Source organism: Urocampus carinirostris, chromosome 19, assembly GCF_059441175.1.
Source record: "Urocampus carinirostris isolate Australia breed hairy pipefish chromosome 19, RoL_Ucar_1.0, whole genome shotgun sequence".
Classification (NCBI taxonomy): domain Eukaryota; kingdom Metazoa; phylum Chordata; class Actinopteri; order Syngnathiformes; family Syngnathidae; genus Urocampus; species Urocampus carinirostris.
Window position 1 is genome coordinate 9,443,626 of NC_142367.1, and position 16,317 is coordinate 9,459,942.

The window sequence follows — 16,317 nt, forward strand, 5'->3', positions numbered from 1 at the left end:
GAAGTATTACAGTGGCTTGCGAAACTATTTGGCCCCCTTGAACTATGTGACCTTTTGCCACATTTCAGACTTCAAACATCAAGGTATAAAATTGTAATTTCTTGTGAAGCATCAACAATAAATGAGACACAATCATGAAGTGGAACACACTTTATTGGATATTTTGAACTTTTTTAACAAATAAAAACCGAAAAAGTGGGTGTGCAAAATTATTCAGCCCCTTTACTTTCAGTGCAGCAAACTCTGTCCAGAAGTTCAGTGAGGATCTCTGAATGATTCAATGTTGATCTAAATGACTAACGATTATGAATGGAATCCACCGGTGTGTAATCAAGTCTCTGTATAAATGCATCTGCACTGTTATAGTCTCAGAAGTCTGTTTAAAGCGCAAAGAGCATCATAAAGAACGAGGAACACACCAGGCAGGTCTGAGATACTGTTGTGGACAACTTTAAAGCTGGATCTGGATACAAACTGTAAATCTACCAAGATCAGGCCGTCCCCCTAAACTTTCAGCTCATACAGGTGAAAACTGATCAGAGATGCAGCCAAGAGGCCCATGATCACTCTGGAGGAACTGCAGAGATCTACAACTGAAGAGGGAGAATCTGTCCATAGGACAACACTCAGTCGTATATTGCACAAATCTGGCCTTTATGGAAGAGTGGCAAGAAGGAAGCCATTTTTTAAAGATATCCATAAAAGGTGTCATTTAAAGTTTGTCACAAGCCACCTGGGAGACACACCAAACATGTGGAAGAAGGTGCTCTGGTCAGATGAGACCAAAATTTAACTTTTTGGCAACAATGCAAGATGTTATGTTTGGCGTAAAAGCAGCACAGCTCAAGCATAGTGGTGGCAGCATCATGTTCTGGGTCTGCTTTTCTTCAGCAGGAACAGGGAAGATGGTTAAAATTGATGGGAAGATTGATGGAGCCAAATACAGGACCATTCTGGAAGAAAACCTGATAGATTCCGCAAAAGACCTGAGACTGGGAGATTTGTTTTCCAACAAGACAATGATCCAAAACATAAAGCAGGAGCTACAATTGAATGGTTCACCAAAATACATATCAAGGTATTAGAATGGCCAAGTCAAAGTCCAGACTTCAATCCAATTGAGAATCTGTGGAAAGAACTGACAACTGCTGTTCACAAACGCTTTCCATCCAACTTTACGGAGATCGAGCTGTTTTGCAAGGAGGAATGGGCAAAAATATCAGTTTTTCGATGTGCAAAACTCATAGAACCATACCCCAAGCGACTTGCAGCTGTAATCGCAGAAAAAGGTGGCGCTACAAAGTATTAACTCAATGGGGCTGAATAATTTTTTCCCGCCCACTTTTTCGTTTTTTTTATCCGTTAAAAAAGAAGATATATTTTTGCGGCGCATATTTGTTTAACATACCCCCCTTTTGTTTACATCCATCTCGTAAGTAAATTATTTTAGGGAGCTCTGAACATCCCTCCTTTCCCTGCTTTTCTGCTTTCTGGCTCAATATTGCCCCCTAGTGATTTCACATGCAGAACTCAAAGCCTTGAGTCTTCGACCACCCTCTAAACCCCCAAAAATGATGAACTAGAAAAACTGATTTACTTTTTGTGTGTAACACGAAAACTATTTATAAATGAATAGCAATATTTTCTTCAGCACTCAGGAAAAGGTCCTTGGTGCATTCCTGGCTTCAGAAAGTTGCTCTTCAAGTTCCTCTGCAAGTTCCTGGGCAATTATCTCCAAAGGTAAGACATAATCGCCTTGTTGGGTTTTTTTGGGACCGAACTTTGCCAGATACATTTTTGGACGGAGGACAAAGCCAAGTATCACCTAAAATGTCATTAAGCAAACGCTTCCTCGTTCCTGCTTATTGTCCGGCGCTTTTATGCTAACGGGTGCCGGATTCATTAGCCAGAGCTGTTGGATCGTTGCTGTAATTAGCAACGGCGAGGAAAGCAGAGCTCGCAGGGAGGAGATTTGAGACGACTGAGGACAATAAATTATTAAAAAGCGGTCCTCTGATGGTCTTGTCGTCTGTTTTGGTTCACGTGTTTGTCTTTTGGAACGTTCAAATAAGATGGGACTCATTAGCTATTCCAATTACAGAGGTAGCAAATGCTAGGAATATTCCGTTCATAGAAAAAACGAAATTTGCATTTTCCATAAAAACTACTAAAAAACGGAACATTTTTGTATTGAAAATGTAGATGTTTACAAATGTTTATTGGTACAGATATTAAACACTGAGTTTGTAAGAGTGCTTGAAATGCTTGAATTTTAATGTCGTGTTTTCAAGAATTGAAAAAAAAATTTGAATTTTGGGCGAAGCGCTTAAAATTGCTGCCATGTTTCTCAACAAGTTTGCTTAAAAATAACGCCGACATGGCCCTCTAGTGGCATCACTTTGCCATTGCATTTCTTCCTCCCTTGTGATTAACAGCAGCTGGTATTAGTTTGTATGGCATTATCCTATGAAGCGTCAGAGGACAGGTCAAGTCAAATCATGTTTATCTGTATAGCCTTTAGGCTATTGCAAACTACGGACATTTATTACACTGTCCTGTGATTTAAAACCTACATGAGAGCAAGGAAAAACTCAAAACCTTAGCATGAAGAAAATGAAACGTTTAGAAGGGACTGCACATGACGTAATCCTCCTTCCAGGATGACCGGCTGCAATAGATGTTTAGATGTCACACTAACTATCTAACTATTCACCCTGGTCATATCTCTCGAGAGGGGTGACCGACAGTAAGACAAACACATACACAACAAACAAAGTAAATAAAAAAAGGATAAAAAGTAGCAAAAACCACACACACAGATTTTTGGGGACCATGGCCAACCCAAATGCTCAAACACTCAAACAAGTTAAGCACCTCAGCACCCAAGTTGGTCATGCTTTCGTCCCTCCAGCTGAAATGGGACACAAGAAGGGGGCCATGTCACTTGGGTCAGGGTGACACAACACACTGTTCTGTTCAACAGCAGGGCCCGAGAGCTTTCACTGGTTTACCCCTGCCGCATCATACGGATGCCCCACCCATCCCTTAGAACGCGTCTAAACATCCCACTATCCTTTTACAACACCTCTCTCATTCCTATCACCAACAAGAGCTCTAGCTTCCACTACATTTAGACCTATTTAATGCAGTGCACTCATAACACCATCCATCCACGTCAACCGCGGCCTTCCCCTTGGTCTCCCTCTATTTATTTCTGCATTAACAAACAATAAAAATAAAAATAACCTTTAAATAATTAAAGTATAATATAAAATAAAAATCAAATCAAAAGAATGACCAGGTTGCAATGGATGTAGCATTAACAAACAATACATAGATATTGTCAACAAGAAATATAAGCCATTCATTAGCTATGGAATATAAAATATTAGTGTGTTTCAAGTCTAGATTAGAACAGTTCCACTGAGGCTTCAGATCAAATCTCATAGGGCAGAGCATTCCACAGCACCGGGGCCTGAATACCAGCACCCTCAAAGCGAAGGTTCCAGGTGCATGCTACACCTAAACAGGGCACTATGAGATGTGTATTAGTGCAAGGATTTTGTATCAATTATAGATATTTATTAAGATAGCATTTCCCAATGATAAATGGGAAAAACATCCTGCATCTGAAAATGTAATCTATTTATTACTGTCATTTGTTCCCAAGACCTATATGAGGAAAGATTTGTCTTAAAGACACACACACGTATTGTTCAGATCCACAAATATATTCACGATTTATTCAAGATCTAAAAATGTCTTGCAGATATATTTGTGGCTCTGCAAAATACATAATTCACACTGGATTTTTTCATTTAGAAAAAAATTATTTTGTAATCCTTAGAACGTGCCAGAATTTGGCCATGAAACAGGTGTACAAACCCTCTGTTTGCTTGGTAGGTTGGAACCCGTAACCACACTGGTCGTAGGGGCACAATTTCCTGTGGTGTGTCTTGGGTAAGTACAGCCTGGTGGTGCCCATCCCTCTCCAAGCATATGTTTTAATCCGGTCTCAAACCGAGGACATTTTGCACGTTAGGTGAATGTGCTAACCACTGCACTACGGAAGCAGTTCTATTTATAAGAAATTTGTACAGTAAAGTTATAATGGATCGCTGTTTTTTGTTTTCTTTTCTTTTTTTTATTTATTTAATAACATTGTCAAAGAAGCCCTTTCTACCTAAAACTAGAGTTCTTAAATGCTACGAGGAGAGATTTTTTTCCAAATCGAAAATCTCTTTATCCATCCTGAAATATGATTTTTAAAGTTTGGCAGTTCTGCAAAAAATATATATATTAAAAGTAAGGTTGCTCGATACAAGTTTTAGAGAACTAAGCTCTTAGGTACTCAGTGATATACCAAGTGCTGATACTGTTACTACTTTGATCTATCTTTTATCCAAATAGTATTTAGCCCTAATATTACATACATACTTAATAGTATTAAAACTTTTGACAGTAAAAATATGAATAGTCCGCCTCCATAAATTAATTTCTGATCCAACAAAAAGTTAAGTTTGGTCGTATAAAGAAAACGCTTTGGTCTAAGGATTTTGGGATGTTTTTTTCTAGTTTTTGTGTTTCTTTTTTCTTTTTGTTATTTTGGGGTTTTGGTTTGTTTTTGTTTTTTGGGGGGTAACCTCTGTATTTTTTTTCCTTTGACACCTGAGTTATTTTGTGTGGGGTTTTGTATTTTGGGGGGATTTGGTGTTTCTATTTCTGTATTTTGTTTCAGGGGTGTTTGGTGTTGCTTGATTTTTTATTTTTTTTAATGAGTTTGAGTTTTTTATTAATGGGATTTTTTGTTTACTTAATTTATTTTGAAGTCTATTTTTTTTATTTGTAAGTTCACTTTTTTGATTCCCAAGTTGACCTTACATTATATATTTGTAGTTCATTTGTAACATATTGGAAACACATCGAATATTACAGTGGGACCTTTGTTATCGCGGTTAATGGGGACCAAAACCACCCGCGAAAAGTGAAAATCTGCGAAGTAGCGACGCCCCTTCAAAAAAAAAAAAAAAACCTTTGCAGTACACCCCCCCTGTATACAGTACAATACAGTACACCATATGGAATACGGTTAGAGAGAGAGATTCTTGTTAAACAATCAAACAATAAAACAAAATTTAACTTACCTCTTACAATAAGTTCTTTTAACCTCGGATTAGGTTTGCAACCAGGCTGATTTTCTTCGCCCTACAATCGTGGATCCAAATAAACAGTGCATTTTCCATTCGCACCATGGTCTTATTCTGGGTGTTTAAAACGCTTTTGGCATCTTTCGTGAAAGATATTGCAGCAGTTTTGCAGATGTTCTTCTTTTCCTTCTTTATGTATCTAACAGTGGATTTGTTAGGGCCATATTGTCGGTCTACGCTAGCGTATCTTTTTCCTGCTTTCAATTTGTCCAATAAACTCACTTTTTGGGTAATTGTTAGCATCTTTTGCTTTTTCTTCTGTTCACAAGCTGCACCAAGGGATGAAGAGCGTTTAGGAGCCCTCACGACTTCACAAAACTTTTAAAATCACCGTGAGACAAAGGCTACAGTAATGGCAAGAAGCGTACTGTATTGTGCTGTACAGTATACGTACGAGATAAGCGTGGCCTACTGTAGTGAATGGGCCAATGGGGAGTCGAGTATTCAGCGAGTGCTGGCCAATGAGCTTGCGTTTATGGCCGTGACGCTTAGTGTATACGTGCATTTATTTGTGTTTTAAAATTTTGTAAAATAATGCAATCACTAATTGTAATTGAATATTTTGTTTTCAAATTTTGTAAATTACTGTATTTCTAATTTTAATGTAATATTTTTCATTATTATTATTTTTTTTATTTTTTATTGATATTATTATTATTATTTTTTTTTTAACTATTATTATTTTTTAGGCCCGCGAAGCTCTGAAAGTAGGTCCCACTGTGTATATATATATATATATATATATATATATATATATTGAAATGAAATGAATGATCTGCATTCATACAGCGCTTTTCAAGTCAATGACTTCCCAAAGTGCTTTATAGTGTGCTTCACATTTCCCAATAGCGGCCTTGTATTGCAGCTATGTAGGACGCTAACCTGCTTATTGGGGGTATTAGGGGTTCAGTGTCTTACCCAAGGACACTTCGACATGTAACACGGACGAGCCGGGATTCGAACTGGGATCCCTTGATCCCAAGACGAGCGCTCTACCTCCTGAGCAACTGCCGCCCCAATTATATATATAATAATATATATATATATATATATATATATATATATATATATATATATAAAAGCTAATTGAAGAAAATATTTTTACAATTTTTTTTTATGCATTTCATTTGATAGGAATAATCAATTTATTGTCATATATTGATTTTGGTGACCCTACTCTGTTTTTTTTTCCAAACGACATGAAATAGTTACCCAGCTTGACCTCGATGTCGTGAACTCGATTCAGCCCTTCTGGCGATGTTCTAACCGTCGTTTGAAATCGATTGTTTGTTAGTTGAAGCAAATGTCACCCGGAGGTTGTTTGCCTTACTAACAAAAAAAGGGAAAAAAAGTGAGTGCCGACGCGTCCGTCTCGTGTCAAGAGTTGGGGATTAGTCACACTTGGAGGCGGCCATTTTGAATTATTCATGGGATGGCTCCCTTCTCACTCGATGATTTACTGGACTAATTGGCGACGACGGAGGGCTTTCCGAGTCCTCTTGAAAAGTTGATGAGGTGTCCACTGGCGCTGGTGTACTGTACAGCCAGAAGCAGGAAACCAAAACCTGTGATCTCCACCGGGTGGGCGGGGAATATGAAATCGGCAAAACGTTATTCTTCAGATTCGTTGAGAAGAAATGTCACAAAAAGTTGAAGGGAATGTGAGGTTGGACCCAGCTGGAACGGTTTAAATTTAAGCTTAAAACACACTTATATTCTATAGCTCATGAATGATCTTTATTTCACGTTGACAATATCTTTGTATTGTTTTTTAATGCTACATCCATTGTAACCTGGTCATCCTGGAAGGGGGATTACCTTATGTGCAGTCCCTTCTCAAGGTTTCCTCATTTTCCTCTTGCTGAGGTTTTGAGTTTTTGCTAGCCCTCTTGTAGGTTGTAGGGGATTGTGTAAAAAAGTGTAGTTTGCAATAGTCCGTTATCTGTGCAGCCCTTTGAGACTCCTCGTGATTAAGGGCTATACGAATAAAAATGAGGTGACTTGACTTTTTATTTTTGTTGATCCAAGTAGCAGCTCAGTCTTTCGCTTCAAATTTTTGCCAACTAATATTTCCAAGGCTGCCGCGAATACTTGACTGACAGCCGACGGTTGATTTGTACCTAGATGGGTGGGTGGAGCTAATCAACAAATGTATGAATTTTTTGTTTTGTTTTGCAATATCTTATATCTCATAAGATGTAGAGTTAGGGTCAAGGGTTAGAGTGATCTCAAACATGAGATATTCAGTGTCCCTTCCTGTTTTGAGGGCCGAAAACAAATGATGTCACCTCGGCTCGTCCGGGGAAATATCGACAGCCGGCCTCGGGTTACACGCGTGCTTGTTGACACACGCTAAGAAAAGAAAAAAAATCTCAGACATCACAGAGAGCAGGGTAAGACACGTCTGCAAGGAGGCGGGGCTACAAGTACCACGCCCACCTCACGTTGATGGACAAGGGCGCCGGAACATTCCGCTGTCGCCTTTGATCTGCCGGATGGCACTGATGGATCAGGAAGAGCGAGAAAAAAATATTAAAAATTCTCGCCAGGTTAAAGACACAAAGTAATAATTAATTGATAACTAATGTCTGTTTATTGTTTACATTTTGAACCCCCAAAAAATTTGAAAATAATTCTTGTATGTCATGATTATTTCAGGAGAATATAATTCAAGGTATATAAAATATAAAATGAGACTTGAAATTAATGTTACATTCTGAAAGCTATTCATTTACAATAATCCCTCGTTTTTTGCGGTTAAATGGGGACCAGAAACATCAGTAAAAAATAAAAATCTGCAAAATAGCATCGAACCTTCATAAAAGCCTCCAAGGGTCAAACTTACCTCGAGATGATGTCCTTATGAACTGAGAGTATACAACTGTAACAAAATAACAATTATAGAGCTACAAATAAAAACACAGAATTGCAATTGAATGAATTTTATTTTTTGTCATTGTACAAAAGTAAAACAAAATTATAGGGCTTTTCCTTTCAGATTAAGAGAGCGATTTAGAGAGCTGCTGGGTAGCTGTATGCAAGCATTGAGTAATTTATAGTAATAAGCCAAGTCTCCGCGATGAATAAAATACATCCGTCATGAATATAGCGGTTTCCCAAGAGTTGTAGCTCCAAGTCATCTGTCTCAGAGTAATGGATCTGACATTGGTAAGATACAGGCTCAGCAGGGGTGATTAACATTTTGTAAGCCTATCGGTAGCAGTAGGCCAGACTTGCTTGCCTGTTGTATCTCCCGCCGCCACCTCAGTTGCTTCTCAGACCCAATAATAATCCTCAGAGAACATTCTGGTGGTCAGCATTTCTTTGCGCTCTTCTGACTTTACTCAGAGTCTTATTTCATTGATGAATTTATGTTCAAGTTAACGAGACGCTAAAGCTACTATCTGTCGCCATGCTTCTCAGTTTTTTTTTGGTACCCGCCCCGCTGTTTGACTGACAGTATACACCAGCCGATCACAGTCGCGCACTCAGTGACACTCACCCAACACCCTAACCTGCCCTTGTTATAGTATTTGCTGTGTGCTATCTGCTCCAAACACAATGCACAATACGCCTAAATCAATGACATTAAAAACAATCAAATTCAAAATCCGTGAAACAGTGAACCAGTGATAACCAAAGCGCAAAGTAGCGAGGAGTCTCTGTATAAACCATATTTGCTGCACTACACCAGACTATAATGCGCAACCCCCCCAAAAAATCATTTGTCATTTATTTGCCTGATGTAAGGCTTACTGGACTAAAAGGTGCATGGAATTAATAGATCCGACAGAGAGTGCTAAGCTATGCCCACCATAGTTACGGTATGTATCCAGGTATCACAGACGGAGCAAATAGAACGTCCGAATAACAGAGAGTGGCTCTTTAGTCGCTATTCTTGGTAGCATAGCCATATAATTTCTTCTTTATTATCCAAACTTCTCAAAAATGAGTAGAAATGGGTCTCAATTATTATATAAAGAGTTATATTAATGGCATCAAGGTGTCCAAAGATGCCAATTACATTGTACGGGTAGATGCAAAATGTTGGCGATCTACTGTATGAGAAAGTCAGAAGCCCCGTACCAACTGCATATAGAATTATATTCAGATTTGTGAGAGATAATGGTATATAGAGAATATACAAATGAGTGACCCAGCACATGAAATTCATGAAACGAGTGGTGCCCGGCGAGGAACATATGGGATCACGAGCCTCACAAACCCGATACACCGGATCACGAACTGCACATCCAATCCTTCCTGGAATGTTTTACTTTAATTACAAAAGGTCACTTTCTCTTATATTTGTTTTTGTAATATGCTAACGAGGGTGCAGTGACAATACTCAAAGAAAGTGCAAGTTGGCAACCACAGTAACTTACAAACTTCTCACTGACAACCAGGGGTGTGTAGAGTAGATAGATAGATAGATAGATAGATAGATAGATAGATACTTTATTCATCCCCGTAGGGAAATTCACACTTCCAGCAGTCTACCCTGTTGTTTATTAACAGATTAACATGATGCCCTAGGGGTGCTTGTAGCGAAGTGGATGACGTCACGCCAGTCCAAAATTTCGACATCCCTGCGGCAGATGGAAAACTTTTCTTTGTGAAAATCCAGGGATACACCACCTCGTGTTAGCAAGTCCGCCTCCTCTCCGATTCTCCCCGGTTTTCGTGTCTGTTTAGCGGCGTTGAAGCCGGATTGCTCCGGGTAGCTCCAGGTGGCTACACGTTAGCGTCCGGAATGCTAAACGTGAGCCACGTTTCCGCAAAACACAGCAACTGCGCTCCCTGTGCGCTTCGATGTTTTCCACCAGCACTCGATGATCTTATTTGGTCGTGAGTTCGCATTTACCATGATTACGGATGGTACCGAAGACTTATAACGCCGCTAGCCGCTTCGCTAGCTCCGGCTTTTCCTCCACCATAGGCCCCTTCATCACGCCGGCACGAGAAATCTTCAGGGCAAGGAGTTGGAAATCCTTGAATAAACGCATTTCTTGTGCGTTAAAACCCATGTCCATAGGATAGAAGTAATCCATAGTGTAGTTGTCAAAACGGGAAGAAAAAACACCGAAGATAGGAGCAGACAATAAAACAACAGGGGCAAAAAAAAAAATTTTTTTTTTTTAACGTTTTCTTGAGATTAGCCCATAAAATTGTCAGGACCAGAACGGAGACAGGACCCACTCGCGTAACGTTTCTCACAGTTTTATTGTGAAGAAGGGAAAGGAGTGCACACACGATCCGGAGTAGGTTGCTCAGACGCGGAAGTGGGACTTTCGTAGCGAGTGATGGCAGTGTTGGGAACGGAAAAAAAACGGGCCAGTAGAAGGGCAAAAACGTGATCGGGATCGGAAACAAGTCGAAAGCCAGGAGAGGAGAGTAGACGTGGTCGAGAACAAAAACGGGTCGTAATTCGGGACGGGAGAGCAGATGTGGTCAAGATCATAACGAGAGACAAACAGGCGCAAAAACAGGCGAAAAAAGGACTTTCTGTGTTAAAACAGATTCGCAGATGGACCGACAAAATGGGACTGAAAGGACAGAGTTTAAATACTGACAGGGAGCTAATCCGTCAACAAGCTGCAGCTGGCGCCACACGGGCGGGGCCAAATTGGACACAATGGCAACTCTGACAGAAGCTGGCACCACACGGGCGGGGCCAAATTGGGCGCCATGGCAACCGTGACGAGTATCAGGTCAAATAAATGAAAATATTTTTTTTAAAAGTGGAAATCATTGTAAGGCAGCTCATGTTGTCCTTGGAAATAACTAGTACCCACTGTTATTTTTTCAACACATTTTTTTCTCCTATTTCTTAACTTGAATTTTTTTTTCTTTTGACCTAAATGTCAGGAGGACCAGAACAGAGCAGGAGACCCCAGAGCGTTCGTTACAAGTCTTTTATTTGGGGAAGCGTACAGGGTTAGCGGGAGACGCGATGACCGTCGAACGTCAGCAGCAACGCCGTGAAGACAACTTCGGGACACGTAGCCAATCGTAGCGTGGGACAGAAGCAGGTCGAGTTTACCGGGACTGGAGAGAAGATCGTAGCGTGGAACGGAAGCAGGTCGGATCGGAGGCAGGCAGAATCAGGTAAACAAGTCAAAAAGACACAGGAAAATCAGGCGAGTCAAACGGGGTAAAAAGTATCCTCAGACGAAGAGGTCTCCGCGTAGCGTGCTTAAAAAGGGAACATAAACCAATCAGGGAGCGCATTCCAGCGCGTCAGATGATTACCCCAGGTGGCTCCATTTTGGTAATCATGACAGAACCCCCCCCTCAAGGGACGGCTCCAGAAGTCCCCCAGGAAATTTTTTTTTAAATCCAAGACACGTCACAGGGAAGCACGGGTAATCGGGGAACTATGTAACAGCACAGTACCTCTCAGAATCCCTCCAAATGGAGGGAAGCCCCCTCATCAGCATCCGAAGGTGCGGCAGAGGGTGGGTCTGGAGGGCAAACAGGAAGAATCAGGACCGGCGATTCAGACAGGACAGGCAGAATCAGGACCGGAGATACAGACAGAACAGGCAGAAGCAGGACCGGCAAAAACAGGAGAATCGACTCAGAACAGGCAAACAGGAGAGTCGACTCAGAACCGGCAAAAACAGGACAGACAGAATCAGAACAGGCAGAATCAGGGCCGGCAGCGGAGTCGGACTGGCAGGCAGCGGAGCCAGACTGGCAGGCAAGGGAGTCGAACAGGCAGGCATGGGAGTCATTGCGCAGTCATAAGGCCGATGGTGCCCGGTCAGTGTTGGGCACCGATGAAGCGGCTTGATGGGTCATTACTTTGGAGAGATAGGAACAGTCCCGACCCAACAGATCCCACTCGAACCGTAACTGACTCGCTTGTTTAGCCAATTTCGCCACGTCGGAAATGACTTGCCGAACTGCACATTCTAAAGGGGATTGGGCTGCTGGTTCTGGCTTTCATAGTCGTCAGGGGGCAGATGTACGAACGCGGGGTCCATTCTGGTCTGAGGATTCTGTCAGGAGGACCAGAACAGAGCAGGAGACCCCAGAGCGTTCGTTACAAGTCTTTTATTTGGGGAAGCGTACAGGGTTAGCGGGAGACGCGATGACCGTCGAACATCAGCAGCAACGCCGTGAAGACAACTTCGGGACACGTAGCCAATCGTAGCGTGGGACGGAAGCAGGTCGAGTTTACCGGGACTGGAGAGAAGATCGTAGCGTGGAACGGAAGCAGGTCGGATCGGAGGCAGGCAGAATCAGGTAAACAAGTCAAAAAGACACAGGAAAATCAGGCGAGTCAAACGGGGTAAAAAGTATCCTCAGGCGAAGAGGTCTCCGCGTAGCGTGCTTAAAAAGGGAACATAAACCAATCAGGGAGCGCATTCCAGCGCGTCAGATGATTACCCCAGGTGGCTCCATTTAGGTAATCATGACACTAAAATTGTTTCCCCAAACTAAAAATCAAACAGACATTCTAACAAATCCGCTCAAATCTGTTTTATCTATTAGCAGGAAAAAAATAAAATTAGTCCACAAAATCTGGTTATACTACACCAAACAAGCATCCAAAATGGGCCCACTGTATTTTATTTAAATAAAACAGACATAATAACGCACCAAAATTGTAGAATAAAGACATTTTGCTTTATTATACATCAGTGAAAAGTGTTTTTGTCCTCGTCGGTTGTTTTTTCATTTCTATAAATAATAAGATCACAATTCAATGTCACTCTTCCGTCTGTTGGCTTGTAAACAAGGAAGCTACTCATGTTGTTCTTGGAACTAACGAAAACCCAGTTTGTTTTTTTTCATAAAGATGAGATTTGTTTTAAAACGCTATAATCATTTTATTGTGTCTTTATGTTAGTAGGAAACTTTTGTCACAACGTAATCACAATATGACGACTTGTGTTATAACACGATTATAACAAGATTTTTGTCATTTTTCCAACTCATTTCTTTACAGTTCTTACATACTGGACTTTTTTTGTTTTTTTTATACGTCTCCATGGCGTCTATAAGTCCGTTTTTTTTCCTTTTCTTCCCGAGGCCCTTGGCCCCCTCCCTCCATAAAAATGGAGCCTGCCTCCTAGTCTGAGCGCTGCCACTCTGTAATTGTGGCCAAACCGCAGCACACAGCCCCGAGTATAAATATCCTCTTCTTCCGACCTTGTCAAAATAAAATAAAGAAAGAGAGGGAGAATTCTTTTTTTTTGTGGGGGTGGGGGGGGGGGTGCGGGTTGTGCAAACCCCACTCCAACCTTTTAGGAGCCAAGCGTTATGACAAATGAAGACATTTCCCAGGACGTTGCTAGCTTGTTACATGTCAGTGATAAATTATTGATTATTCAACAATGAATTGATTAGTGGATTCCCTTTACCAGCAGTATTAATCCCATGTATACTGATACCAATAGTAGATAATATTCTCTTCCCTATGCCAAAGAGAAACAATCAATAATAAAAAATATAAATGCCAAAAATACTTACTTATAACCCTGTATTATTTCCAATAATATTCTATTTAATATATTTTTAAAGATCTACATTTTTATGTCCACTTATTTAAATGTTTTTTAAAATATTTATTTTAACTAATTATTTTAATATTGACATTACAGTTTTGTAAGTTAATAAATAAACTATTTTAAATTCAATTAAATTTTTAAAATTTAACCATTTTTTAAATGTTAAGTTTCTCTAAATGTGTTTGTTTTTATTTTAAAATTTCTTTACATGTATGCAAGTTTTTTTGCATATTTATTCATTCATTTGTACTAATAATTTATCAAATGTAGCTGGATTTTTAATTTCATAATTATATTTTGAGGTTTATGTAAACTCTTGTATTCATTTTTCAATTTTTAATTACTTGAATAATAATTTATTTTTTGAAGTGTCGTCTTGAATATTTATTTCAATGTATTCATTCATTTTTACCATTACTTTAAAAATAATTATATTTATATTTTATACTATTTTTCATCATTATTTTTTCCAGTTTATTTCATTCGTGTATTCCTAATATGTTTTTTTTAATTTCTTAACAAAATAATTTATTTTATTTAGTTTTTAAAAATGATTTATTTTTATAATTTAATCATTGCTATACATATGACCAATTTTATTTCGAAAATATTTTCCTGGCAATTTAGGCCTAACTTTAACCCTAAATTTCATTTTAATTCCCTCAACTTACATTTAAAATCTATTTTTCTGTTTTTGCAAAACAGATGAAAATGAAAAGTTTTTCATTTGAAAAAATTGGTAAAATAATCCACAGATTAACTGCGAGTTAATCTTCCATTGCATCTCGACAGGTCCTTAATCCCTGCGGCGTCCACGAGACAGCATTGAAGTGCTAGCGCCTTTGATGTTTTGTTTTTCGAGGTACTTCCTGCTTTACGTTGCGCTTACTTGCATCAGAGAAGAGTGCCCCATCGTCCCTCCGAAACCTTTTGGATTATTGCATACGATTAATTTCAAAAATGTACTTAAATTGTCCTCATTTTACCCAAAAACGTATCAAAATGACGCCGTAGGGGAACCAGAATTTCGATTAAAGTTGCCCCGCCCTGACATCCGCCGTAACCATGACAACAAAACAAACAACAACAACCCACAAACATTTTTTTTTTGTTCTGGCAGCCACACCTGCCCTGCGTGGGTTCGGGCGTGGTTAGGAGCCAGTCCGACCGGCAAGTGAGCAATAAACGAGCACCTGAAGGAACAGAGAAATTTCTTTTGGAGGAATCGGAAAATCGGTGGCAAAATCGATATGTCAATCCTTACATAGATTTCAAAATGATTTGTCAAGAACATTTAAAACACTTTTTTAAATCAAGTGCGATGAATTAGATTAACCTTATCCTTGAAAAAGTAAATCCATCCATCCATTATCTGGACTGCTTATCCTCAGTAGGGTCGCGGGGGCGCCAGAGCTTATCCCAGCTATATTCAGGCAGTGGGCAGGGGACACCCTGAACTGGTTGCCAGTTGCAGGGCACACTGACAGACAGACAATTCACTTGTTCATTCACACCTAGGGACAATTTGGACCGCCTAATTGACCTGACATGCATGTTTTTGGGAATGTGGGGGAGAAACCGGAGTACCCGGAGGAAACCCACGCAGGCACGGGGAGAACATGCAAACTCCACACGGGGAAGCTTCGATAGCTGGGCTGTGTGCTAATCACCTAGCCGCCGTGCTGCCCTCTCAGTTAATCCAATAAACTTTATTTTAAATTCAAAAAGGCTTTTCTGAAACAGAAATATTTATTGATTGCTTGGATAGAGTGTATCTGGAAAAATGTCTTAGTTGATCCAATAAACTACTTTTTAAACTTCTAATTCTAAAGGCAAACATTTTCCAATTAATAAATAAAGTAATAGTCATTAATATATAATTACCACTTAATGCACCAAAGATTATTTTCTTTTATGTCATTTAAAATGTATGTTATGTATATTAACGATCTGGATCTTGGATAAGAATGATATCATCTATTTCGAGGGTATTAAAAGGCATTGAATTCATTATTCTAAAAATAAGCCTTAATTGGCATTCAAAGGTCTTAAATCCAATTTTCGAAAGCCTTTAAAATGTGAACACAAGATTTATATTTGTTCGAAAAAAAATTATTTGGTAACATTAATCAATTGTCTTTTTTAATCATTTTACCAATTTTGTTTTGTGGCAACATGGCGTGACCACAATAAAGGAAGTATCAAAACGCTGATGTGGTTTCAGTCTGGGCTTTTAGAGCAGATGCATGTCTTAGGTCTACCCACAATACACATAGCAAGTTCGGAAAGAGACGTTTACTTTGGACCATGGGAAGGTATCAATTTAATAAGTTGCTGTCCGACGAACGTTGCAGCTACGGCTAAAAGCTATGCCGGCTAATGTGCACGAGCGTAAAGATGTTTTGTGTGCAAGAAACATTTGTGTTTTTTTTGTTTTGTTTGTTTCAATAGTGTTTTTTTTGTTGACTCGGTTTTAAATTTGATATTTAAAGGCATTCGAAAAGTATTGAAAGGTTTTGAATTAAATGTGCATTGAGCTGTAGTAACCCTGATTTGTTTCTGTTTTTGGGGAAATATTCCCCTCGTTTTCC

At 39.5% G+C, this 16,317-nt stretch overlaps 1 long non-coding RNA gene across 1 annotated transcript in view; it reads left to right on the forward strand.

Annotated features, from left to right (window-relative positions):
* Positions 1–1,572: 1,572 nt before the first annotated feature.
* The window catches only part of LOC148347186 (uncharacterized), a 39,741-nt gene continuing 24,996 nt past the window's right edge, over positions 1,573–16,317 (forward strand). The window contains exons 1-2 of the long non-coding RNA XR_015847978.1: positions 1,573–1,740; positions 3,904–3,960. This is a non-coding gene — a long non-coding RNA (uncharacterized LOC148347186). The remainder of the gene's footprint in view (positions 1,741–3,903; positions 3,961–16,317) is intronic.